Source organism: Petaurus breviceps, unplaced genomic scaffold, assembly GCF_028583685.1.
Source record: "Petaurus breviceps papuanus isolate PSGF00001 unplaced genomic scaffold, PetGlider_PUasm1.0 90847, whole genome shotgun sequence".
In the NCBI taxonomy this organism is placed as follows: domain Eukaryota; kingdom Metazoa; phylum Chordata; class Mammalia; order Diprotodontia; family Petauridae; genus Petaurus; species Petaurus breviceps.
Genome location: NW_027187360.1, coordinates 17,682,501 through 17,701,603, shown reverse-complemented (window position 1 = coordinate 17,701,603; position 19,103 = coordinate 17,682,501). Strand labels below are relative to the sequence as shown.

Sequence of the window (19,103 nt, the reverse complement as noted above, 5' to 3'; positions counted from 1 at the left end):
TTATCCTACAATAAAATTAAGGGGACGGGGTGGCTAGGTGGTGGCTAAGTGGTGCAGTGAATAAAGCACCAGCTCTGGAGTCAGGAGGACCTGAGTTCAAATCCAGCTTCAGATACTTAACACTTATGAGCTGGGTGACGTTGGGCAAGTCTTTTAACCCCAATTGCCCTGTTTTCCTTCCAAAAAAAAGTAAGGAGGAAGGGGACAAGGAGTGTGGTGATAGAAGACAGGGAAGACTGGGAGAAGGGGTAATCAGAAAGCATGCAATCTTGGGATGGGGGAAGGGAAGAAATGGGGAGTAATTTTGAAACTCAAAGTCTTATAGAAATGAATGTTGAAAACTAAAAATAAATTGACTATTTTTTTTAATGAAAGAAGAAAACCTAAACACATCCACAAATGCACACATGTGGTTTGTTTCCTGCAATTTTTTAAATTAAGCTGCTTAGTTGCTTATTTATTTGTTTGTAAAACAAACTCCCCCCCCCAGGAAGCTTGGGCCAAGGAGATAATAGGGGATGTCAAGAAAAAGGGGGATGGGAAGATAAATGAGGCTGCACAAATAGGGTGGTGGAAAACCCTAGCACTTTGGTTTTGGGGGAGCTGGTTGTCCTGGGCTTCAATTGGAAGTCACCTTTCGCCCCCTGCTGGTATGTAGCAGTATCTGCAGGCATTCCAAGGTGCTGACATTGGTGACAGTGCCCCCTGGTGCAGATGTGGGTTTGGGTGAAGCTGGGTGGATAGTGGTAGACCCATAGGAGCTGGGGGAACACTGAGAGGGAGTTGCAGGACTGGAGAAGGAGGAAGAGGTGATAGACAGGATGGTGGGATTGGTGTTGGTGCTGACCAACTCACACTCGTATGCCCTGCTGCTGTTGGTGCCTTCTGAAGGAGGGGATGCAGTAAGCAGTGGGGGCTGCTTACAGGCTGACTGAACTCAGTACATGAGGGGGAGAGGGCCATTCCATCTCCAAGGGTAAATGCAGACAATACCCATGTGTGTACACTACTCCTTAAGAGGTACATCCTCATAAAACACCTCCACTTTATATTTCCTGGGCACATTCATCTTCTGTTTTGGGGGGTTTTATTTTTAGATTTTATTTTTAGTTTTAGTTTACATCATTCATTTCCACAAGATTTTGAGTTACAAATTTTCTCCCTGTCTTTCCCCTACCCATCACCCCAAAATAGTGATGCCACTGTATACCCCCTCCCCTAATTTGCTCTCTCCTATATCCTCCACCATTTCCCCTCTGACTTTCCAGTAGGGCAAGATGGATCTCTATACCCCAGTGCCTGTATATTTCATTTCTCTGTTGCATTAAAAAATAATATTTTTTTAAACATTTGATTTTAAAACTTTGAATTCCAGATTCTTTCCCTTCCTCCCTTGTCACCCACCCTTACCGGGATGATAAACAATTCAAGATAGGTTTTACATGTGTAGCTACACAGAACATTTCCATAGTGGATATACTGTGAAAGACTGACTATACTTTGCTCCTTCCTATCCCACCCCCAACTTGGTCTATTCTCTACTTTGACCCTGTCTCTTTTCAAAAGTGTGTGCTTCCAACTTCCCTCCCCCCCAACCTGCCCTACCCTCCATCATGCCCCCTCTCATCCCCTTCCCCCTTACTTTTCAGTAAGATACCCAATCCAAGCAGGTTAAAGCAAGAGCAATTACCCCTCAGGATGGTCACTTGGTCCCCCTACAATGTGCAGGCCAAGAATTCTGAAGTAGCCATGTGGCAGGAGCCACCACATCTCAGTTGCTTCTCCCTCCAGGGGGCAAAGGCTGGACCATACTCCGTCCCCACAGTTCTAGCAGTTCTTCACTGACTGTTTACTTTGTCTTTGGCATTTATGGGTTGATATTTCTGGAAATTGTCACAGCTGCTGGTGATCCCAAAGACCCTCCAGCAGGGGCTAGATGGGATGCCCTGGGGCTAAAACTGGTGCTCATGCAGGCCTGGGCTTAGCTCCCACCTCTCTGTGATGGACCCTTCCTGCCAGCCTACCAGGCTGCCTTCAGTGGGAGATTTGTTTCTCTCTGTCACTTTGTGGGTTCTGTAGTCCTAGAGTTTGTTCAGAGTAATTTTTATAGGTATTTGAGGTGTTTATGCAGGGAGGACATGAAATTTTCCTGCTTCTCCCTATATCCATCTTCTTGTGGAGAAACTTGGCAAGATGCATGACCATCCTTGCTGCTGGGCATCACAAGAACCATACCCATTTCCTCCATGTCTTCATCATCCTTCTCCAAGGTACTCATCTTCTCTTACCTGTATCTGACATCCTCATAAAATTCAACAGAGAAGCTAACGAATCCCTCACCACTCAGGGCCTACTTCTCCTGTTCTAGGAAGGACCTCACACAGTCTTCTTTGGAACCACTGGGGTCTTTGGTGAGAGAGTAGGCTGCATAGAAATCTCACTGAGGTTTCAAATCATCTTTAAAAATTCCAGTGACTAGTTTATATATCACTTCTTGAAATTTTTTTTCTGACCTGATGCTCAGCAGTGACATATTTTATGGATGTCACACATGACAGTACTTGTTGGTCTCCAGGTATCAGACAATGCATGTTTTGCAGAAGGAATGCAGACATTCTACTTTGGTGATGGCATTGATGAAATATCCCCGACAGAGGGCACACATGAGATGGCGGTTATTTCTATGATCTTAATCTGAGGTGTATGATGTACAATGCTGTGGTAAAGGCGAGGGAATAGTATCCTGGATCTGGGTCTGATGAGTCATGGGAAAGGGGGGGCAGGGTTATAGGGAAGAGATGAGGGAGTGGGTGCTGAACCTTCCCCTCCAGTTGCTGAAGGGGAGATCACTAACCTATCTTAAAACAAAAGGAAAAACTAACAATTGTTGGCTGAATTGGAAATTGAACTGGTTATTCACCCCACATACAAAGTCTAACAGAGAGACAGAGACAAAAACAGAGAGAAAGAGAGAGAGAGACAGAGACAGAGAGAGAGAGAGACAGAGAGAGAGAGAGAGACAGAGACAGAGAGAGACAAAGAGACAGAGAGACAGAGACAGAGACAGAGAGAGACAGAGAGACAGAGACAGAGAGACAGAGAGAGACAGAGACAGAGAGAGAGAGAGAGAGGCAGAGAGACAGAAAGACAGAGAGAGGCAGAGAGACAGAGACAGAGACAGAGAGGCAGAGAGAGAGACAGAGACAGACAGAGACAGACAGAGAGACAGAGACAGACAGAGAGAGAGACAGAGAGAGACAGAGAGAGAAAGGAAAAAAAAAAGTTTGAAATCAGCAAGTCTGTTCCTGTGGTGAACCTCTGGAATCTTGGAAGTCTTTGCAAGATTTTTTTAGTTTAGTTTTTTTTTTTTTTTTGCTTTGTTTTTTTTTTTTTGCTTAGAGTAAGAGGAGCAAATGTTAGTATGGGAGAGGCAGAATGGGGGAGTTTCTGAAGGTTGGAGAGCATGTGCAATAGTGTGTGTAAAGGCTAGGCTCAAAAGTACCAGCAGGTGTGTGGGAACTTGGTCTGTGTGAATTTTTGGCAGATGATGTCACCTGCTCTGTGTCTTAGTCCTACTCTCACCTCACCCTATCAGTATGAGAAAGAGATGAAGAGAAAGTCCATCTGGTTTCTACTTTTGAATGACAAATTTCTCAGCTTACTGTTTTCTCTGCAAGAAGAGTATGTGTCTGGAAGGCACAAGTGGGCCTCCAGTACTAGATAAGAGCAATAACAGAATGAATATGAATTAAATTTCCCTAACAAAGACAGAACACAAAGTCAGAGGAAATACAGAAAATCATAGAATTGAGCCCAGGTAGGGAGCTTAGAAATTATCTAGGCCAACCTCCTCATTTTACAGATGAAAAAAACTGAGGCTCAGTAGGAACTAAATGCCTTGCCTAAGATCACAGAGTTAGGAAGTAGCTCATCCCAGAATCAAACCCAGGCCTTCAGATTCCAAATTCACCACTCTTTTCACTACTCTATAGATGATTACAAAAATTTTCAGGTGGAAAATTATTTCCAAGGTACATGAACCAATTAATATGCTTTTGATAAACATGTCACATTTTTTTTAAGCAATCAGGGTTAAGTAACTTGCTCAAGGTTACACGGCCAGTTACTACTGGGTGTAGTGCTAAGTATCTGAGCCCAGATTTGATCCAGTTCATCCCGACACTGGAGCCAGTGCTCTTACTTGCTGAGCCACCTGGCCGCCCCAACATGTGACATTTTTAAAGGTATGGTCAACATGTTTTTTTTTTTTTTAACAAGTCAGGTTAAGGAATCTGTTATCTTACTGGGGGATAAGAAATTCTTATTTTAAAGACACCACACTCTTTTCTTTCCAATCAAATGACTGGGTTCAGACAATGTTGGGGCTACAAATTCAATTTTCCTTTAGGGCTTCATCTAGGTCTAATGGAAATGACCCTCATTTAGACTCTGACTCCCTGGATTATGAAAAGCCTGTCCTTTGTCACAAGTTTACATGTATTTTAACTGTACATGAAAAAAGACTACAAATCAGATCTGAGTATTCATTTTAGTATCAAAGTTGGTATGAATGAGTGTGAAAGACAATTATTGTTGCTGAACAATTTGACTAATACTTTCTTAGACTACTTTTAGAGAAGCATAGCACTGAGTTCATGGGAGGTGATAGTCCCATGGCACTCTACATTAGTCAGATCCATCTGGAAAAGTATGTTACCTTTTTTTGCACACACAATTTGTAAAGGGCATTGACAAACTGGATTGCCTCTGGAGAAGGGGAGTATAGGGGAGATCAATGAGAACACTACTGCTGCTGCTACTACTACTACTACTATTAATAATAATAATAATAATGAAAACTTGCATTTATATAGGACTTTAAGGCTTATTCAAATACTTAGCATAGAGCTCATTTATTCTCACAACAAACCTGTGAAGTCGGTGTATTTATGACCTCTATTTTACAATTGAGAAAATTGACATATGGACAAGTTAAGTCAGAGTCACTGACATAATACGTAGTGTCTAAGAAAGGATTTGAACGTGTCTTCCCAAATCCATGTCCCTGTACTCTACCCATTGTGCAACCTAGTTACCTATATTATACTAGGATTAAAGAAAATATTCATGTTTAGCATGGAGAAGAAAACAAAAGACATGTGAGGATCAGGGTATGGAGCACTGTTTAATATCTTCCATGAATTTGAAAAAAATTATCATGCAGAAGGCCTAAACATGTTCTACTTGTTTCCAGAGAGAAGAATGGTTATTTGTGGGGGAAAGATGCCAAGAGGTGAATTTTTGTTCAAAATCAGAGGAAAAAATGTCTTAAAAATAGGAGCTGTCAAAAGTTGAATGGACTATTTGGGGTGTGGGGTAAGGGATTCTTCCTAAGTCAAAGTTTTCAAGCAGAACTTTGATGCCCTTTTATCCAGGATATTGTAGAAGTGATTATTGCATAAGTAAAGTTGTATGAATTATGTTCCCACCAACCTAGTCTACAATTCCATGATTTGAATATATTCAATTAAATGAAATCTTACAAAAGACTTGACTATGGCAAGATTAAATGAGTGTGCATCTCAGTGTGAGTCATGTCTATATGCATAAATCAGACTGACCAATTAATACCAATATTAATTACAATGCATATTATATGAAACATGCATGATTTACAAACATATTATGATAATATTATCAGTATCAGAGATAACTGGAAACCCTTGTTTAGGCCTCTACAACCAGGAAGAAGCTCAATCCAATTGTCAAGCCCCAAATGACTGGGATGTGGGAAGGAAAACCTATATACACAGTATATGTGTGTTATTGATCCTATTTTGATACTTTAGTGGATCTGTGATATCATCAATGTGGGCATTTTATTTAATGATTCAGTTCATAATCCATCCCTGTAGTCCTCTATGAATCTTATTTGTGAACTCTCATAAGTTCTGCACAGGGAGGTCATTCAATATTCTGGCATCTTCTTCAAAGTCTCCTGCCTTTGCATAGGTACCAACATAGCACACAAACTATTTGCTGTGTATGGCATAATGAACATTGGACTCACTGTCAGAAAGACCTGGGTTCAAATCTGACCTCTGTTAATTAATAGCTGTATGATCACCGACAATCAGGTAGACTTTCTGAATCTCACTTATCTTAACAGGTAGAACAGGGATAATGATACCTATAAAATATCATTTATTATTATTATATTGGTGTTTTGGGTGGTGTTATGCCTTTTTTCATTTTCTGCCTCATTTCTGAACTGGCTTTAATCACCGAATGGATGTTGCCTCAAAATGAGACTTGTTAAAAACCTTAGCTTAAAACAGCTAAGGTCTCCCATGGCATCCAGGGCCATCTCCAGTCATCCTGACCTATATCTTGCCACTGGACCCAGATGACTTTGCAGGAAACAGTGAGGCTGGCGACTTTGCATAGCCCTTCGTCACTTAAATACAATTTGCTTCCATGTTATGGCATCTTCTTTAATAACTTCATTTATACCACCACTTTTCCTATGTAATTCCTCACTTACAATGTATTCCAGTCTGCTTATGTCCAAAATTGTCCTCTCCATTGATTTTGGGCAATCTTCTTCATTAATTCTTTGGAGACTCAAGGATATCATGATTTTCTTTCAATACCAACATCCTTCTAGTGATGTTCTTGACCATAAAGGGATAGACTATTAGAAAGAGCTACCAAATGTAGATTTTGAATCACCACCTGTCATGGCTAGACTAGACATTCCTTTCCTTCATGGTAGGAAGTTAGGTGAGATGAATGCCCAGAAACCTTTAGCTGCTTGGAACTAAAAATCTTATAAAAGTGAATATTGATAACTATCTTTACATGTAATTGGAAAAATAATATAATATACTATTAAGTGGGTAAAAATTATAACCAAAAAAAAAAAGCATTGGGGGGAGTGAAGGAAAAAATCCTCAAGCTGCAAGGGCTCTTAAGATTTCACTCTATGTTTTCTTGTCACATTTCTCTGATTCAAAGTGCTAGTCTTGTGATCAGTTTCCCAAATGTTGTTTAGATGCAATCTACTGTTACTCCAACAATGTACAGAGTGAATGACACAGGTTGAAATATAAAAGATAAATGTGATAGGTGAAAAAGCAGGATTTGCCCATGAGAAGTACCTTTCCATGCTACCATTCAGTTTTTAAGTACAGTAATGGCAAAAGTTGATATACTAAAGCCACAGACCTTTTAAATGAGAAGTTAAAGAAGGAAGTATTTAAACAGGAAGAAAACGTTTCTTCCCCTTCACTCTTATTCTTGCTTTTGCAGTGAAGCATGTCTAAGCTACCTCAACCGAAGCAAGTGAGATTAGAAAATTATGCTATGTTGTATGGTGATGAATCAATTACTAAATATGTTAAAATCAATTGCACAATTTTACAGAACTGAACATTGTGCTTAATGTCAATGTCTAACTGAGCTGTTTTAAAAATAGATTAAATCCCTATAAATGATAGCAGGGAACAATTACACAGATTACAGAGTATATCATAACTATTTGCAGCAGAGACTTTTCTCTGAAATGGTTGTTCCAGAGCACACACATGAATGTAATGGGGATGCATTTTAATGAAATCCATCTATCTTTGCTGCCCCTGGCTCTAACTACTTTGATGATGTGGGAAGATAACCCCTACCATTGGAAGCCAACATCCACAGGGAAGTCCAAAGTATGCTTCTTACCATTTTCATTTTTTTTCTTTTTTGCCCTGGACAATATGTGGGATCCACAACTTCACCCATATAGGAAGGCACCCCAAACTTGATATTATCCAATGTTCTGAAAAGTAAATTTGCAGTTCCAGGTGCTGTAGGGAATTTTTAATGTCCTAAGATATATGGCTAAAGATACACACTGGGATAAGTTTTGAAATGTTAACTTGGGTTTCCCTCCAAGACAGTTTATTAATAAATGCTGTGGTCTATGGGATCAGTATAATAAATCAGATTATATTTGACTCAGTTTAAATTGTGCTTCTATGTCTGATCTTATCATGGGTATAGTTTTTACATCTGCTGAGAAACTTCCTGAAAATATATGGAAAATGAAATTCCTGTGGCATTATAATTTGTTTTATCCCTTAAAAAAATCTATAAAAGAAATAAAAAAAACATGGCCCCACTTTTCTTTTGTTCATCTCTTTTCCCAGAATGGAGTATACCATTCAGATAAAACTATGGAAGGGTGATACGTAAGTTAAAAATCTGTCTCAATAAATGAATGGAATGTATTTTAGAGTTGATTGCAGATTTTTTAAATAGCAATTTTCTCCTGGTGATAATATAGGGCTAAAAATTGTTGAAGACCAGGATTTTAGAAGGATCAATAATTACCAGGGACTGAAACAACAGAAAGATGTCTGGTGGGTATGAACATCCTGAAACATTAAAGTGATGAAATGAGCCTTCAAGGTTGAATAAAATAGACACCACTAAAGATGAGGAAAGGAAAGGAACAAATATTTATATCGTATCTCTTATGTGCCAGGCACTGTGCTAAGCACTTTACAAATATAGTTTCATTTAATTATCACAACAGCCTTGTGAGGTATTATCCCTTTACTATTGGGGAAACTGAAGCAAATGTAGCTTAAGTGACTTGCCCAGGGTCACATAACCAACAAGTTTCTGTGGTCAAATTTGAACTCAGGTCTTCCTAAATCTAGACCCAGAATTTTAGCCACCATGCCACCTGAGTATTTCGAGTAGCAAAAGTAAAGAGATACAAAATCCTAGTATTGATCTAGTATCCACAAATTATTAATCAGTGCATTGTAAAGGCGAAGAAGGATTTTGACCTGTATTAGTGAAGAAAGTACCCCACCAATGAGAACCTGGATGTACTAACAAATTAAAGCATTTTTAGGATATTTTGCCTCCAGAGAGGGGCAGTATTACACAGTGGATAGAGATTAAACCTTGGATTCAAGAAGACCTAGGTTTATGCTCTGACTCTAAACATTTGCTGTTTGACCATGACCTTAAACTTTCTGTGCTATGGCCAACTCTCTTACAGCTACAAGTTGTAGACCAGCAGCCAATATGCTTTGGTGGAATGAATTTCCACAAAAGTTCCCCACACCCCTAAAATCATAGGTCCAAATCTATACCTACATATCAATTTACATATGGGGACACATTTGCTATGTATTTGTATTCTACATTAAGACATATATAGTACTTTAGAGCTACTAATCCCATAATTATGGATTTAATACCTCTATAGAACAATCTGCTTAACTAGGTTTCGTAGTAAATCATTCAACTCAATCCATCTGTCTCACCAAAGTGTAACCTTATTCCAAAGTGATCCATGGGAGGTAGTGGGGAGAGATCAATGCAAAACCATCCCCACTACTGAAGAAAGCAGCCAAAAATAATGTTAACTAATGATCTGAAGAGTAGCAAGCCTCTTTTCCATTGAAATCTTGAATATTAACAAGATTACTGATAAATAAATAAGCAAATAAATAATACCGTCCACTTCCAGCTTCATGTATATACACACTTATACACACATACATATATACATATATAGCCTGCATATATGCGTGTCATAGAGCTCTTCATCTGTAAGTACAAAATAAAGTTTTAAAATACATTTATAAAAAAACAAAACAAAAAACAATAAGTTTCATCACTGTCCACTTCAATCAGTGATAGTGGAAAGGAAGAAGGTAGCTTACTAGTTTTCCTTTCTTTTGCTTTGTGGTGTCATATAAATTATACAAACCAACATTCACCTGTTCCCAGGAACAGACTGTCTCTGTTGGTTTGTCTGGTTTTTATATGGATTGAATTAAAGCCTGCCTGAAGAGCTCAGGAAACATCCTTGATAGCAGAAACTCTGATGCTCCCGACTCCTTAAGTCATGCTTGCCAGGGTCTCTGGCAAGGGTCTCATGGGAGAGAACTAGCTGCTGTGGGGGAAAGGAAGAATAGGTTTTTCCTACTCTACCCTACCCCACCCCCACACATATCCATGGTTCCTGTCATTCTCTAGAGGTCTGCTCTCATGATTCAACCTTACATGTCCTGTAATGGCAATCTGTTTTGCTCACTTGGCTCAGGATAAGAAGCTAGGTGACGCATCATGTTATCTCATTCATCATTAAATCAGGGTGACACTCATGCAGAAATGTGCAGATTGAGGACATGCTGATTAATGGATTGATAACAACCTGGAAGGTTTCTAGAGGCATAACATAGGCCTCTGACCTCAGTCCAATTTTTACCAGTGATGTGGATGAAGATGGAGCATATTTAGAGCATTTACAGATGAAATCTTATTTGTAAAGAGCTTAGCATAGTGGCTGGTACTAATAGTAGTCACAAAAAAATGCTTGTTCCCTACCTGGGGTGATAGTTAATGATACTATCTTGTATGATAGGCACTACCCATTTTTTCCATGTGTTGGATTTTTTTTGAAAATTTTATTATAACAAAATGAGATTTAGGAGAGATAAAAGTAAAGTAGAATACTGGAGTTCAGAAATTCACTTCCTCAGTAGGAGTTATGGTGAAGGGGCTGACTCACCATTAAGTGATATAGGAAAGAGCTGGTGGTGTTATTGCACAGCACATTTAACATGTCAATAGTGTAATGTGCCAAGGAAAACAATGTATGTAATCTTGCACACTTTCTATGAATGCAACTATATAAGTTAAGGGGATGGTGGTTGATAATATACTCGTAACTAGTCAGACCTAGGGCAACTAGGTGGTACAGTGGATAGTGTTGAGCCTTGAGTGAGGAAGACTTGAGTTCAAATCTGACCTCAGACACTTTACTGTGTGAACCTGGGCAAGTCACTTAACCCTGTGTGACTCAGTTTGTCATCTATGAAATGAGCTAGAGAAGGAAATGGTAAACCACTCCAATATTTTAAACAACAAATCCCCAAATGAATCAGACATAAGTATAAAACAACAGAGGAACAACAAAAACTAGTCAGACCTCTTTTAAAGTGCAAAAATCTATCTTGGTTATCATATTTTCAGAGGGACATAGGCAAGATGAAACATCTGCAGAGGAGAATGAGAGGGAAGACAAGAGAATTCATAATGATTTCATTTAAAGAAAAATTAAACAAAGTAGGTATATTTGTCTAGAGGAACAACTAATCAAAAAACATTGAAAATATTTGTATCAGGTATTATACCAGGGATAGGAGAAAGAAATAAAAAAAAAAAGTTTTTGCCCTCAAGTGGCTTCTCTTAGACCAGGGGGAAACAGACACATACAAATAGATATAAGATAAATACAAAGGAAATATAAGTCAGTGGAGAGGAAGATGTTCTAGTATCTACAGGATCAGGAAAAGTTTGGTGTAGAAGGTGACCTTTGAGCTGAGCTTTGAAGGAAGCCAGAGATTCTCATAGGTGGGAGCCAAATTATGAAAGGTTTTACATGTCAAATCAAATTCTATTGCATTTTAGGGCTCATAAGAGCCACTAGACTTTTCTGAGCAGAAGAGTATTTTAGGAATATCACTTTGGTAGTAGTGTTAGGCATGCATTGGAAAGGGGATTGGGCAGATACAGGGAGCCCATTTAGGAGTCTTGCAATAATTCAAGAGCTAGAGAATGAGAACCTGAATTAGAGAAGTATGAGTGTGGAGAAAGGGATATATGTGAGGGAGGTAGAATTAAGAAGACTTGACAACTGATTAGATATGGGTAGGAGGAGGTATCTCTGAGGTGGACATGGATTTTTGGAAGGACAGTAGCATGCCTTTGACAGAAATAAGGGAATTAGGAAAAGGAGTCAGTAGTGGGCTAATGGTAAATGGTTTTCTTTTGGATCTATTGAATTGGTGGGGCCTATGGGACAAGCAGTTGGAGTATTAGACGTCAGGGGAAAGACTGTGGCTGGATAAAGAGATTTAGAAATCATTTGCCCTGAGATAATCATTGAAGCCATGGTAACTGATCAGATTACTGAACGGGTATTAAAAGAGGAGAGAACCCAAGATAGGGCCTAGAGGTATAATTACAGTAAGGAGTCAAGACATGCCTGGTGAGGAGGCAAAGGGAAACTAGGAAGGAGCAGCTAGATATGTAGGAAGAAAACCAAGGGAAAACAAGGTTAAAAAAATAGGAAAGTACACACACACACACACACACACACAAACATATATATATAAAGATGGTCAGCAGTGTCAGGTTCTGTGGAAGGGAGAAGAATGAGAACTAAGAAAAGGCCATTGGATTTAGCAACTAAAAGTTCATGGATAACTTTGGATTGAGCAATTCCTGGTGAGTGATGAGGTTAGAAGGCAGATTTTGAGGGACCAAAAAGTGAAAATAGGAGCAGAGACAGCGCTGTACCTTGAATAACGTGAGTAAGACCCAAGTAATAATTTTAGAATGGACCTTTTATTAAAAAGCCATGTTGGCTGATCAGGCCTCATGGCAGGCTGAGCTGGCACCATGCTGTGTCCCAGGTACAGCAATAGAACTTGAGCAGCAACAGCAACAGCCCCGATCTTGGGTAAAACCTCAGCTCATAAAGGGAGACCACCAGCCAGCAGTTAGGTATTACATAAGCAGTGATTGGTCAGTACACACCTTGAAATTCCTGAGCCTGACCTAGAAGCCCACCCACCTCTATGCTGGTGAGCTGACTGGGAAAGGGCGGAGACCCAGTGGGGCAGGGCAGAGCTGACCCTGCAGTCTGCTCACTTCTTTGAGGTAGGGGGGTAGGGAAAAACCAGGCACAACAGTTTTTGTTTGTTTTGGTTATTTGGTTTTGTTTGTTTTTTGTTCCCCTAGGAGTTTGGCTATAAAAAAAAAAAAAGTAGATATATAAAACTAATTTGAGAGGATAGTTGGATTAAGTAAAAGTTTTAGAGAAGAGGAAATTTAGTAGTGTATCCAAATATCTGAAGGGTTTCATGTGCAAAAGTATTAAATTTTCCAAGTGTTTGTGCCTCCAGAAAGCAGAGGCAGGGCAGATTTGTGCAAGTTGCAGAGAGGAAACTTTAATAAAAGCAAGGGGAAGAACTTTCTAATAATTATAATTCTACAACAGTGGAATAGAATATGTTTTTCAGGTAGTGAACCATTACTGGAACTATTCAAGTGAAAACTGAATAGCCGCCCATCAAAGGTGTTAAAGTAGGATCCCTGTACTAGATAAGAGGTTGGGCCAATGACCTCTAAGCTCTCTTGCAATTCTAGAATTCGAAAATGGTCGATTTTCTTTTCAGAATGAATCTTCTTCCCATCCTACTCCCAGCATAAACACGATGTCAACACTCCCTGCCTAACAGCTCTAGACCTTTCCCCCTGAAAAGACAGGGAAGCATGCAGCCTCAAGTTTTCAGGCTCCCTAATCCCATTTCTAACCCATTAAAATTTATCACTCTGACTCCCATGTCCTCAAAATCCTGCTCTTTGCTTCTCAATTTATTGTTAACTTATCTGAAGACAGTGTGGAAAAACAGTTCATAGAATCATAGAGAAAGAGGAGGGGACCCTAAAGACAATCTAGTTTATTCCATCTCCATTTTGCAGAAGACAAAACAGAGGATTACAGCAGAGAAGTGGCTTTTCCAAGGCTATCCCATAGATATCAGTGGATTGTATTAGATTATTACATCACTTCTTGTAACATATTGACATTTTTTCAGGGTTCTTTTGGATATATAATGCTTCACTCTGTAGGAGTGCTGCTTTTAACTACCATAGAAGAATGTTTGGAGTGATTATCTGTCACTATCACATGAATATCACTACATCAGCATCTATTTACTCCAACTTTTCATAGTTGTTACCCTGGTTCTTGATTTTGTAACATTCTCCTCATGTAAGCTCTGAGTGTTATAGAACTAATATTCTGGATGTACCAAGGGTTTTGTTCAGAAGCCCAGCATAGGCTAAACCAGCAATGATTTGTGTATGCCTCACTGCTTCAGAAAATGGGAGTAAGGAAATAAGGTAGGAGAGAAACGGGAAAGCTTCCCCTCACTGCTATGCACAGGCAAAAAATGGCCACTGGCACTTTTTGCAAATAAAGGATGAAAAGTTTTATGCTTTAGGTTGCTTATGCATGCAGTGAGTAAAGCTTTTCATGGAAATTCATGACCCACACTAGGTTCTCAGGATTGTGTTAGGAACTATCCAAGTGTAGAGTTCTATCCAAGTCCAAGCCCACTAAGTCACTAAGCAACTATGGGATCTGAAGGACAAAATAATCACCTAGCGTTACATAAAAATTCAGTTTGGGAACAAACCACAGAGGCAGCCAGCTGCCTCTCCTATACTATCTCTCAAAAGATTATGTTCTTTTTCCCCCCTAGTTTAGCAGTTAGGTTGCAAATTGACACTGAAGTTTCAACTATTCAATTCAAGATAAACATTTGCAAGTCAAGATTACCATCTTCCACCCAACAGTAATCCCCTTGTCCTGACTGTGGGGGAGAAGAAGAATAGTAAAGAAAATCTTAAATTAGCACTAGGTCAAATGGTCCAGAGCTGAAAACATGTGTGTAATGCACAAACATGGGAATTATTGGGGGGGGGGGCTAAGTAGGCAGCAAAAAGTAACCAAGGTTAGAATATGGGGGAGTTAATGCAATTCCTTAAGCTAGTAAGAACCTACCTCTGACAAGAAAGGTCCCATTAGAAAAATGCCATGGGAAAATTATGGCGATATTGTGTTTAACTCTTTGCAGGGCTGTGACAATCTTGTCTCAATTTAGAATTATGCCTGGGTGATCTTATGTCTGAGATTCCATCCGTCAACAAAGGTAATTTTGTAGCTCTGAAACTTTCTGATTTAGCAGTATTCTCTGGATAGAATCTGGATGTAGGATTTAATTCCTAGGATTTAACTCCTAGGTAAGGACACTTCTACAAATCAAGAACACATGTTCTTTGAAAATTAGAGTCTTAAGCAGTTGCCTAAATCACTGGGGAGTTAAGTGACTTGTCCATCATCATATAGCCAGTATGTATCAGAGATGAGATTTGAGCAGAGGTCTCCCTGGTTTTGAGGACTGCTCTCTATCCACAACACAATGCTGTCTCTCAGTAGCATTCCATAAAAATTGTAGGGAAAAGTAGAAAGCTGTGCTAAATTTGATCTTTGATATGCTCTGCAGACTTGGTTTGTTTAAAATAAAAGAGAGATAGAAATTACAGCTCCCCAAATCCAATGAGCCTGGGATTATTGCAAACTGTTGGTTGATAGCATTTAACAGGCTTGAGAGAAAACAAATTCTTAAGGGGTTCAAATAAGGACCTGAAACAAACCAAATAGAGTACTTAGTTAAAAAATGAATTTGCTGGAGGGGAAGATGGGAGGGTCATCAATGGGCACAACTTGAATCTTACTTTCTTCAGTATTAGCTCAAAGAGGGAATAATATACATTCAGTTGAATATAGAAATCTATCTTACCTGACAGGTAAGTTGGAGGGGAGGAGATCAAGTATAGGGGAGAGGAACTGAAAGAAAGAAGGGCAGATCAGGAGAGGTAGTACACAGAAGCAAAACTCTGGTGAGGAGGGAAAGGGTTAAAGGGGAGAAGACAAACAGGAGGAAAAATAGGATGGAAGGAAATATTACAAGTAATAATCATAACGTGTGAATGGGATAAATTTTCCCCTAAAACAGAAATGGATTTCAGAATGGATAAAACCCCAGAATCCTCCAATGTGTTGTTTACAAGAAACACACTTGAAACAGAGACACACACACAGAGTAAAGGTAAGGGGTTGAAGCAGAGTCTGTTATGCTTCAGTTGAAGGAAAAAAAAAAGCAGGGGTAGCAATCCTGATCTCTGACAAAGTGAAAGCAAAAGGAAACTATATCTTGCTAAATGTACAATAGACAATGAAGCAATATTAATACTAAGCATATATGCACCAAGCAGAATAGCATCCAAATTTTTAAAGAAGTTAAGTGAATTACAGGAAGAAATAGACAGCAAAACTATGCTAGAGGGGGAACTCAAATGTCCCCTCTCAGATCTTGATAAATCCAACCAAAAGTAAATGATAAATAAACTAAGAAATTAAATAGAATATTAGAAAATTTCTAGATATGACAGACTTTTGGAGAAAACTGAATGGGAAATAGAGCTAGAAAAAAAAATAACAAAATCCATCTCCAAGAACAAAAGGTGAAGATCAAGGGAATTAATGGAAAAAAAATACAAAGAAAGGTGGCCTAGCAATACCAGATCTCAAATTATACGATAAAGCAGTAATCATCAAAACTATATAGTACTAAGAAATAGAGTGGTAGATCAGAAGAATAGATTAGGTACACAAGACACAATAGTAAATGACCATAGGAAACTAGTGTTTGATGAACCCAAAGACCGTAGCTTTTAGAATAAGAACTCAGTATTTGAGAAAAAACTGCTGGGAAAACTGGAAAAAATAGACACAAATTAGGTATAGACCAGCATCTTACACCATATACCGTATAAAGATAAGGTCAAAATGGGTACATGATTTACACATAACAGGTGACACCGTAAGCAAATTAAAGGAGCAAGGAATAGTCTACCTGTCAGATTTTTGGGGAGAGGAAGATTTCATGACCAAACAAGAGATGGAGCACATTACAAAACATAAAATAGATCATTTTCATTATATTAAATTGGAGAGCTTTTGTACAAACAAAACCAATGCAAACAAGATTAGAAGGAAAGCAGAAAACAGGGAAATAATCTTTACAGCAAGTGTCTATTATTTCTAAAATATATGAACTGAGTCAAATTTATAAGAAGAGAATTCATTTCCCAATTGATAAATGGTCAAAGACTATGAAAAGGCAGTTTTCAGATGAAGAAATCAAAACTATAGATAGGCATATGAAGAAGTGCTCTAAAACAGTATTGATTAGAGAAATGCAAATTAAAACAACTCTGAGGTACCACATTAAACCTATCAGATTGACTAATATGACAAAAGAGAAAAATCATAAATACTGGAGAGGATATGGGAATTGAGACACTGATGCACTGTTGCTGGAGTTGTGAACTGATCCAGCCATTCCAGAGAGCAATTTGGAATTATGCCCAAAGCCCAACCAATCTGTGATCCAACCCTTTGATCCAACAAGAACACTACAAAGTTTGTATCCCAAAGGGATCATTAAAAAGGGTCAAGGACTTATGTGCACAAAAATATTTATAGCAGCCCTTTTCATTGTGTCAAACTATTGGAAATTGAGGGGATGCACAACATTTGGGGACTGACTGAACAGACTGTGATATATGAGTGTAACTTAATACTATTGTGCAATAAAAAATGACAGAGATTTCAGAAAAATCTGGAAAGACTTGTATGAACTGATGCAAAGTGAAATGAGCAGAACCATGAAAACATTGTACACATTATCAGCAACACTGTGTGATGATCAACTATGAATGACTCAGCTCTTCTCAGCACTGCAATTATTCAAGACAAGTCCAAAGGACTCATGAAAAAGAATGCTATACATATTTAGAGTTGATGGACTCTCAATACAAATTGAAGCATTTTTTTCTTCACTTACTTTTTTTTCCATTTTTTTTCCTTTTAATCCGATTCTTCTTTCACAAATGTGATTTATATGGAAATAGTTTTACATGATAGTGCATATATAAACTATTATCAAACTTTCCACCATTTTCAGAATAGGGGAGTGGAGGAAGGGAGGGAGAAAATTTGGAACTCAAAATCTTGTTAAAATAAATGCTATTTTTTCTTGACATATAACTAGGAAAAATAAAGTACTTTGTTCTTTCAAAAATAAATTTGCTGTACTTAGGAAGCTAAACAAAATCTTTAAGACTTTAAATGGTTCAAAATAAGGAATACTGTTCTATATTAAGTAATATCAGGAAGGGCACTGTGTATGAAGTGGGACAAAACATCAGAAAATAATTTTCTTTTCATTGTTAATTTTTGCTAATCTGATGAGAATGAGGTGGAACTACAGAGTTGCTTTAATTTGCACTTCCTTAATTATTAGTTATCTGGAGTATGTTTAAGAAAATTTAAGTTACTGATGGTTTGTATTTCTTCCTTTGAAAACTGTCCACTCATATCCTTTGAACATTTATCATTTGGTGAATCAGAACCACATCTTAAAGAGAAAGAAATCACGTGGATAGGCAAAGTAAAGCAAGACTTTACATTCCAGACAGAAATGATGAACTGAATGGTTGAGGAATGAAGGGAATGGTACCTCATATGTGGGTAAGAGTTAGTAAACCATTTTAAGTGGAGCACAGAGTATATAAAATAAACTTATATGAAAATTACTTGAACATAGGATGGAGGGAGATTACAGAGGCACTTAAATGCTAATCTTGTGATTTTTCATTTTATCCTACAGTTAACAGTTAGCCACTGGAAGCTTTTCAGCTAAGCAATGGAAGGGTTAGACCAATGAATTAGGAATATTATTTTGACCTTTGTAAGTAGGACAGATAGGAAAGTGTAGGGACTGTTGGCATTTAATGAATAATTGGTAGTAAAGACTTTGTTGTTGTTCAGTCATTTTCAGTCATGTCTGACTCTTCATGAACCCCTTTGGGGTTTCCTTAGCAAGGATAGCCGAGTGGCTTGCTATTTAACTCTCCAGCTCACTTTACAGATGAGGAAACTCAGGCAAAAGGGCTTAGATGACTTGCCCAGGGTTACACATCCAGTAAGTGTCTGAGGCCAGATTTGAACACAGGAAGATAAGCACTAGGTCTGGCACTTCATCACTGTACTACTGGCAGAAAAGATATTTTGTGCCAATTTTAACAGCCTCTCTTATGACAGCTTTCTTGATTTTGTTTTTGTGTGTTTGTTTGTTTGCTTTGCTTAGCTTTCAGAAAGAAAAAGAAAGAAGCTCCAAGTCAATCTTTCTACAGATGTCTTTTATGGAGTAAAGATCATTCTAAACTAGAAATCAGCTCACTGTTTCCTCCCTATTGTGAAAGTCCAAACAAATGCCACCACCTCAATGAAGCCTTCCATGACCTTTTCGAATAGTAAGAATTGAAATGTCAAAAGTCACTTTGTTTTGTACTTCTCTGATTTGATGTTATTTTGTATCATAATCATCTAT

General features: G+C 38.4%; 1 pseudogene; it reads right to left on the bottom strand.

Annotated features, from left to right (window-relative positions):
* Window positions 1-619: 619 nt before the first annotated feature.
* LOC138149328 (polycomb group RING finger protein 2-like) lies at window positions 620-2,927 on the bottom strand (annotated as a pseudogene).
* Between the last annotated feature and the right edge of the window lie 16,176 nt (window positions 2,928-19,103).